General features: G+C 50.8%; 1 long non-coding RNA gene across 2 annotated transcripts; it reads left to right on the forward strand.

Moving 5' to 3' along the window:
- The first annotated feature begins 2722 nt into the window (after positions 1 to 2722).
- Positions 2723 to 7348, forward strand: LOC110305929. Of its 2 annotated transcripts, none has more exons than XR_002379209.2 (3): positions 2723 to 2939; positions 4878 to 5042; positions 6458 to 7348. It is a non-coding gene; the product is annotated as an uncharacterized LOC110305929 (long non-coding RNA). The 2 variants fall into 2 exon arrangements; XR_002379208.2 differs by having other exon boundaries at positions 2788 to 2939; positions 6015 to 7348.
- The last annotated feature ends 1880 nt before the right edge of the window (positions 7349 to 9228 follow it).

Genomic DNA, 9228 nt, shown 5'->3' on the forward strand with positions numbered 1-9228 from the left:
CAAATCCCTGCACAAGCACCCATGGGGTTTGCAGAATCTGGGGCGGAATGTAGTCACTTCCCTTCGCCTACTTCAGTATTGTGTTTCCAGAAGTACCCATTTTGGCTAGTCACTGAGGAAAACGGCAGCTGCCTGTGGGCCACCAGCCCATGCCAAGTGAGGTCAGCAAGAAAGAAGCTGACAGCAAATGTGCCAACTGTGGGTCTGCTGGATTTCTGCTGTGCTAAGTGGTTTAAGGAGTTTCTTCTTAACCCCCTACAAGAAACCACAGATTGTATTATCTACACTGTTTTGTAGATGAAGAAGACACCATTCCTAAGCTCACTGCCAGTCAGCACTGGAACTGGAATCTGTTTGGCTAATTCAGTGGTTCTCAACTAGGGTGGATTTGGACTCCCCAGGGGATATTTGGGGACACTTCTGGTCGTCATAATTGGGATCATGTGCTACTGGCACCTAGGGTAGAGGCCAGGGTGGTACTGACCTTCCTACTATTAACAGGGCAGCCATGTTCATAAATTCTCTCTATCAAAACATCAACAGTGCTAAGGTTGAGAAATCTCCGGCTGAAACCCTGTCATTTGGCCTTGAGGTGGGTGGGAGGAGGTTAGAGAGTGGAATAAAATCAGGAGGGCCACTGCAGAGGCCTCGAGTGAGGAGGGAACAGGGCTCCTATGCTAGGGATAATGGAGAATAGGGCAGCTTGTTGAAACTTTTCTTTCTTCCAAGCTTGGCCAGAGCCCTGCTCAATTTCCCCCAACTCTGCCAAGTCAGTCCTGGGACTTCACACTAAGTTTGTCCTGGAGTGACCCTGACTCCAGCTTGGAGCTGGGCAACACATTTACCTGGGTCTTCCCAGGAGTGGGTTAAAAGTCAAAGAGAAGTGGCATCTGAGAAGTTAAAAGTGGGGTGTGGGTAAAGGCAGGAGGACCCCATCAATCAGCTGACCTAGGACGAGAGCAACTGAAGCAGCAAAGAGCTGGTCCAAGAGACTGGATTCTGACCCACTAGGCTTATCTTCCACAGCCTTTCCTGTTTAGGCTTGGGCTCAGTTTCCCTGCAACATCCACAGGAGCCTCTATAGAGCACCCACACTCAGCTGGAGCCTCTGGAGCACCCACATTCTGCTGGTCACCAGGACAGGCTCCCCACTAAACTGACAGTGGTGACAGGAACTATCTCCCGTTCCAATCTCCTCAGAAGTCTGAATAAGTAAGGGACAGATGTTGGGGAGAGGCGTCGCTCTTGGAATGATGGAGAAAAGATCATGAAAAGCATACATTTTATGGTCGGGGTTCCATTACTGTCCATGACCACCCATGGCGGGGTTGAGGGGGAAGGGCAGAAAGGAGATGGAGAAGGAGGATGTGGTTAGGGCTGATTCGTCCCCTGGGGTCGAACAATCAGCTGTTACTGGGGCGGAAGGCAGGAAGTCTCCTTAAAGACACAAAATTCTGAACGTTGAACTCAGGATTTGAAGCAAGCCCAGCAGTCACCTTAGTGGAGCCCATACTGGCTATCTCAGGCTTCCCTCTCATTTCTTCGGCTCAGATGCTCTCACTTAGAAAGCTTAGATGCTCTTAGAAATGACGCAAAAGTCAAGAAACCCCAGGCCACAAGTTTCTCTTTGGGGGTGGGGAGGGAGTGAAGAGGTGGTCCCAGACCTGTCCCTTTAAATAAGCAATTCAGCAGCTTTTGCCAAGTCATTGGGTTCATTTCGGTTTTTGCCCATCCCCCGCCTTTCAGACTCTGATTGGCCCCTAGGGAAGGAGCCGCCTCTTCATTGGCCTCCACCTTTGAAATCACTTCCCTAAGTAGGCCTGAGTCAGAGAAGCGTTTCGGAGGGCGGGACTGAATGGGTGTTAATCTTAGAACGGGGTTTCTGGCTGATACTCCTTTGGTAAAGATCTTCCCCTAATTTTTGAAAAGACGCTTCTTCTCTAAAAGTGAGGGCTATGATATGAATCTTTGTTAAGGACGTGCCCCTTGAGAGGCCGTGGGCTCTTCGGCGACTAAGACGAGACATTCACTAGAAAAGATTTCACTAAACCCACGAGGGATAGACTAGACCTCCAGTGAAGATTGGGCCTGTGCGGGTGACATTTGTCCCTATACCCCGAAGACCTCGAGCTAGCTCTCCAGTGAAGACTGGGGCCGTGCGAGTGACAGTGGTCCCTATACCCTGAAAAAAAGTCCTATTTGTGGGAAAAAAAAAGACTTCGGGAGTTCTGCTGCATCGGTGGCTGGCTTCCATCTTCAGTTCTACTCCTGTTGCTTCGCGTGCTCCACCTTCGCTTAGCTCAGGCCTCCTGTGAAGGTTGGTGAATCAGTTTTGAGGCTGTCTAAAAGAAGTTCCAAGAAGGAGGGGTTGTAGCCCTTTAAGGACTTCCCCGCGACCGATTCAGAGATCAGTTTAAAAATGCCAACTCACAGAGCGCGCTGCATTCTGGGAAGCTGAGTGTCACCGTAAGAACTTCATTGACCGGAATGCACTGCAAAAACACACGCCTATACTTCCACTTCCTTCTGCTCTTTAAACTGTAGTTTGACGTAAAACTGGTCTAAGCAAGTTGCCTAGGCCGAGGGTTAGCCACACCTTTTCAGCTATTGGCCAGTTGGTTAGTTGGTAGGCGTGGCTTAGAGCAGCTCCTCCAGGCAAGGGGGTGGCCTCCTTGCCAATCAGAGCCCAGACGCCTGAATGGGCGGGAGTAAGCAGAGGTGCTGGCGCCCCCGAGTGGGTGTGGTCACGTTGCCCAGCAATGGGCGGTGATTGGCCCTGGGTGGTGCATTCGCGGCTCGTGCGTCACGACGCCGCCAGCTGATCGGAGACTGGAGCCGGTGTGTGCTGGGCGCTGGGAAGAGACAGAGCGGTCGGCCGTGCGGACAGGTCGCAGTGATTTTGCTCCTCTGTCCTCAGCAACCCCCGCACCCAGCATCAGGTGGGTGTGATCTGGGGACCCGGTCATTCCTGGGGGAACCGCGGTAACCGGGTGATGGGGAAAGTAGGGTCCTGACGGCCACACCCTGCCCTTCTGGGGGAGGGGAGAGGGGGCGGCGGGGACAGGGGCGCTCTTGGGAGAGGAGCCTGGACTCTCCTGAGTAGTATGTCTGGACGTTTAAAGAGAAAGTCCCAGACAGGAGTCGTGGCAGAAGGTTTGGAGAAGTAACTGGGGAGGAATAGGTGAGGCCAGAGGGCCGGGGGCGTCTAACCCCGACGCCCTTTGGTTTGAGGATGCCCGAGCTGACCATTTAGCCTAGGGAGGATCTGGACGAGCGAGGGGTGCGGAGGTGCACTGCCTCTACCGGCGCTGACTGGGTCAGGGCCAGTTCAAGTCCCTGGCAGGGAAGGGGTCGCTGGGCGGTCCGGCCCCTCCTCTCGTTCCCTCCCGGGGATGTTATGTAAGGGGGGAGGGGAAAGGAGTAGGGGGCGGCGGTGCGGAGGCCTTATGCAACCCAAAGGTTAGGGTTTCACCGCGGGTTGGGCGGAGGTTGGGGGGGCGGACAGGAGGAGTGCCTGGAAACTCTACCCGCACCCCCCCCCAGCCTAACTGGCTGTCTTGGACAGAGAGAAGGTCACCTTTGCACCTCCCCCCCCAGTATGTCCGGTAGAGAGGCCCCTAGCCCCGGCTTGGCCTGACCGCCTGGGAAGCCGGCTGGCTGGGTGGGGCGCCTGGGTTAGTCATCGCTGGGCTCCCTCTCTCCCCACCTCCTGGCCAACTCTTGGCCCCTCCCCACGGCCTCCGGTTAGGCTAACGTTCCCACCTCCCTCTGGCCCTAGTTTCAGTCTCCAACTCATTTGGCCTGTCACCCTGGCTGTCAGAGTAGGCTAGAAGCTGTCATGGTGCCAGCGGGTTGATGGAGCAGCTGGTCAGAGGGTCAGTGCCCTGGGCCCACCCCGCTCCGCAGCCAAGGGCACCTGCTTGGCACAAACTCTCAGCAGCCAATGAACCCTGTGGTCTGAACAGAGCTATCCTGGGCAGAGAGAAGTGGACAGAGACTGATCACCTAGGAGAAGGAAGATCCGACAAAGTTTATACTTCCCAAGAGGCTTTTGGAATTTGAAAGTTGCCCACCCTAGCGTAATCTTTCCACTCTCTGAAAATAGAAATCCCAAGGCAAAGTCTCCTTGGCCCTTCTATCTGGCAGTGGCCATGTCCTTGGACTGACTGTGCAGAACCACCCTCTCGGGCTCCCAGCCCCTCTAGCCTGCCACGCCCCCAGCCCCCTCCCTGGGCCATGCTGCAGGGCCCGGCTTTTCCTGCTGATTCATGCGTTGGAACTGTGGGGGCGGGGCTTGGAACTTGGAACAAAGTTCAGACGTGGAGGGGCCGTCAGACAGCCTGGAATTCATACCAGATGTACCCGGAATGTGCAAGCGGAATGCCTGGCATCTCTAGTCCTGAGGAAGCTGCCCAGCCACCCTACCCATACCTCCCTCCCCTCCTGCCTTTGGTCAGCTGCCCTCTCCCTCAGACTCCTGAGAGCCCCTGCTGACCTTCCAAACTCTAGTCCCCCTCCCCTTTCTAACCCTCCACAACTCCCCTCCCTGCAGCTGAATTCCGTAAGAACAAGTCATTTGAGTTGATCACAGAGTTCATATTTCTGAAGTACAATTTTTTTTTAACTTGGGACCTGGGTTCTACACCCTGCCCTTTGAATGCCGAAGATGCTGGGCTCCTTAGCAGGTTGCCAAGAGTTGCCAGCTCCTAGTCTGTAAAGGGGCACAAGGCAAGTGCATTTAGAAGCCTCTTGCTTCTTATTCAAGAACCCCTCATTAGAAGGTACTGAAAGTCCGCTAGAGCTAGGTTTGGATGGCCTGTGGGTCGCTGGCCCTGTCACCCAGCTTTCCCGTTTTTTTTTCCTCCCCTTCCTTTTAGGAACCTGTGCCTCCCACACCCTCACCTGGCTGAGCCGCAGTAGTTCTTCAGTGGCAAGCTTTATGTCCTGACCCAGCTAAAGCTGCCAGTTGAAGAACTGTTGCCCTCTGCCCCTGGCTTCGAGGAGGAAGAGGAGAAGCAGCAGCTTTGCCGATCATCCGGAAGGTGACAGAACTGGGGTGGGAAGGTCTGGACAGCTGGGGTGATGGCTTTATGGGAGGGAAACCCTGGTCCTCTGGGGAGCCCTTACCCCCACTGGCCCAGGAAAAGATTTAGGCTAAAGGCACTGTCTATAAATTGGGGAATAGGTGACTCCACCTCCCCAAGTTTAGTTGATGTCTGTGTGGTAATGGGGGAAGAAATAGAAGGAAAAGTCTGTCTGTTTACTGAGACTTCCTTGTAGGCCTGCGTTTCTTATCTTCACCATCACCATGCCAAAACACACACACACACACACACACACACACACACACACACTTTCCTTTCCACAAGGTCCAAAAGTAAATGTACTCAGGAAGGGGGACATTGAAACTCCGTTCTAAGTAGTCATTTGTGTATTTACTTTTTTTGTTTATTTGTTTGTTTGTTTGTTCGAGACAGGGTTTCTCTGTATAGCCCTGGCTGTCCTGGAACTCAGAAATCTGCCTGCCTCTGCCTCCCAAGTGCTGGGATTAAAGGCGTGCACCACCACCACCCGGCTGTATTTACATTTCTTTATTTATTTTTAGACTGGTCCAGATTTTGGGTTTAGGGGTACTCACCCTTACACCTGTGGATTTTTCCACCTGTACAATGGGGAATCTCATAGATAAGTAGGCAGGAGGGCATCAAAAGTCCACCAGTGGTGACTCAGAGCCTGGGCTCTGCTCTTCTCTTCTCGTGGATGGAAATAAAACAGCTCTTCACATGAATTGTTGACCTTCCCCCACCCCCTGACTACTCACCCAGCTCGGGGGGGATTGGGATGGAAGAAAAGGCTATGGTTAAGCCCCAGGCAAGCTCATGGGAGGCTGGTCCTCTACTGACTTCTCACCATGCATGGGTGGCCCCAGGCTTTCCCTCCACCTATAGCAAAACTGTAGCTCTCAGTTGGGTTCTAGCAACCACTGCCATTTATTTTCTGCCTTTGCTTTCCAGGATAGTGAGACTCTGCTCAATACTGTGCAGGCAAGAAATTGTCTCCTGCAGCAGCCATCAGGGGGGATGGGTTGTATGATGTGAGTCCCTTCTGCTGCCTCTAGCTCCTGCTTCATTCTCACGTATGGGCTTGGTCTCTGATTGTGGTTCACCTTTGGCCCAGTCTTCCTAACAGAAGATGGGTTCAGGGGGTACAGGAGGCTGTTTGTTGTATTTGGCAGGAGGAGGAGTTCTAGCCTATTCCCCATTTGTGAGAAACTGAAAGTCATAGGGGAGACTAGATTCTCTAATCCAGCCCCACTGCAGTCTAAGATGAGGGATAGGATGTGTAAGGGACTGTAGCAGACGAGGTGGGGAGGCTGAGTCTGCTCACACATTACGACAAAGATTGCCCTTCCCTCGACCTCGCTTGCTTTCTTTCCTCCTCCCTTCCCTGGCCACAGTGTGTCCCTCCAGCACTGGGTACATGGCTCTGCTGTCCTCATCCAACGTGGAGCCTGAGAGGTGAGAAAGGGCAGCCTGGAAGCAACAGAGGCAGGCACAAGACAGTGGAGGACCTGGCCTGGAGCCACAAGGGCCTATCCGGACATTGGTCAGAGAGGCACGTAGAAGCCTGGAGAACACCAGGAAAGAGAGCAGCCAGCCAGCCTCAGTGAAAGACACGTGCTTCCAGCCATCTCCTCTCAGGACCTGCCTTCCTGGGAGATGAAGGGCCTCCAGGAAGTATGGTCCTATCTCTACCCGCAGTTTCTATAAACAGCCTCAAGGAGCATGAGCCACCTCTGAAAGGAAATAAATACACAGCAAATTCAAAAGGCGATTCAAATGTGTAACACTGTGGGGAGACATATCTATGCCTGGGGTTGTAGCTCAGTTGGTAGGTTTGCTTAACATGCACCAAGCCCTGGTTCTGTCTTCTGCATTGCATAAAACTGGACAGGTTGGCCCAGGCAGGTCTGCAATCCTGGCACTCTGGAGGTGGTGGCAAAGGAGCCTACATTCAAGGTAATCCTCCGCTATACAGTGAGTTCTGAGCCAGCCTGGGCTACATGAGACTGTCTCAAAAAATAAAACAAAATAAAATAAAGCATTGGTTAGTAATTCAAAGAAGGCAGATGTGGCTGAAACCGTTTTCCCTGATCATAATACAACAAGCGAATGAAAGCCAGAAGAAGGCTCCTGTGCCTTGTGTGTGGCAGTACCAACCATTGTGAGAGATGCCTTTGGACCTGGTAGTTTGCTGTCTTAAAAATGTATCCTAAGGGCTGGTGAGATGACTCAGTGGGTAAGAGCACCCGACTGCTCTTCCGAAGGTCCGGAGTTCAAATCCCAGCAACCACATGGTGGCTTACAACCATCTGTAACGAGATCTGACTCCCTCTTCTGGAGTGTCTGAAGACAGCTACAGTGTACTTACATATAATCAAAAAAAAAAAAATGTATCCTAAAATAAGGATTTGGTTATAAAATGTTCATCTCAGGGTTGTAATAGAGAAAAATGGAACGCAGCTGTTTGTTTGGAAGTCCATTCCTTTTCTGCTGTCATGAAAATGTATAGCTAGGGATTGCCTAAGTAAATTATATTTATCTGATGGTGCTGTTCTGTGCAGCCATCCAAAGTCTTATAGAAGAAAAATTGAGTGGAAATATAAATATTGAATACTAAAAAGATTATAAAAAGTATGAGTTTGTGATTGTTTTTAAAATACAAATGCATACTTGTAATATATTTTTTTAAAAAAACACTGAAAGTAGATTCAAAATGTTAAGAATGGTTGTTTTTGTATGGTGGGATAGAACAATTGTGAATTTTCCCCTTGTTTTTTCTGTCTTTCTAATTTTTTAATATTGTGTATTGCTTTCATATGTTAAATAAAATACAAAAGACAAATGTTTTAAAATTTTTACTCTTTTATAATGTGAGTGTTTTGCCTGTGGGTGGTGGGAATCCAACATTGTTCTCTAAAAAAGCAGCTAGCGCTCACTTCTGAGCCATCTCTTCACTCCCTCTGTGTAATTTTTAAAAAAATATTTGTATTTTATATTATTTGTCTTTGTGCACCTGAGTGTGGGTGCACATTCTGCAGAGGCCAGAAGAGGGCATCAGATTCCCTGGAGCTGCAGCTGTTTGGATCTTCTGGTGTGGATGCTCAGAATTGAACTCAGGTCCTCTAGAAGAGCAGCAAATGCTCCTAGCCACTAAAGCCATCTCTCCCTCTAGTCCTCATTGTCATGTTTAGACTTTGGAGAATTTGCTTGTAGGAAGATGGGCTGCACCAAGTGCCAGATGAATATGTTCGCTTGGGTACCTATTGCTTCTTGAGTGTGTGTGTGTGTGTGTGTGTGTGTATGTGTGTGTGTGTGTACACTGGGAGCTAGGAATCATATCCAGGGCCTTTTCAAGCTCCACCACACTAAAGTCAATTCTATGAACTTCATTAATTGTCTGAATCCATCTACTCTCTACACACAGGAAGCATTCCTCTGACTTTCTGGCTGTCAGCCAGCTAAGGAGGTGTGGCTTAGAATAAGAAAGAAGGGAAATGCTCAAAACCTGTCACTCTTTGGGGGATTTGTGGTTGGAAAGGATATTCCTTTTAAGGCCAAAGGGGTCTAGAATCTGGAGTCTTATTGTTAGCTTGTTTGTTTTTCTTACTTGAGACCTGGGGAGGTGAGGGGTATGTGTCTTCTGTTTGCTTCTTCTACCTTATAAAGATCCTTAGTGGTGGTGTTTTGGGGGGTAGGACTCAAGAAGGGATTCTCCAATAGGCTGCTCCGTTTGGGTAGTACTATGTAAGGAAGTTACAGGTGGGCAGAGCTGGGCTCTGCCTGACTAGCGTGCTCTGAGGTAAAGGTGAGATGGTGCAAGATTTGGGCCCTCAGGAGTTGGCTCTGTTGGCCCTGTACCTTCTGGTCTGTGGGTAAGGATGACCAGTAGGTGAGAGATGAGGGAACCAGAACAGAAGGTGAAAGTTAGTGGGGCGGAGCCCCAGACTTGTCAGGTGGGGGTAGACTATCTGGCTTTCTGGAACTCCAAGGGGTTCAGAGACTAGTGGTGTTGGAGAAGACCTCTAATGTTGTGTTGTAAGGCCTCTGAACTCAGTAGCCGAACTTGATGCCAGAAAGCCCCCAAACTGCTATCCCCAAGCAGGAGCGGGGCGCCATCCGTTCCATGGCTTCACCCAAGGTGGCCCCACGTCTGAGCCAACAGCTG

The sequence above is a fragment of the Mus caroli genome, chromosome 11, assembly GCF_900094665.2.
Source record: "Mus caroli chromosome 11, CAROLI_EIJ_v1.1, whole genome shotgun sequence".
NCBI lineage: Eukaryota > Metazoa > Chordata > Mammalia > Rodentia > Muridae > Mus > Mus caroli.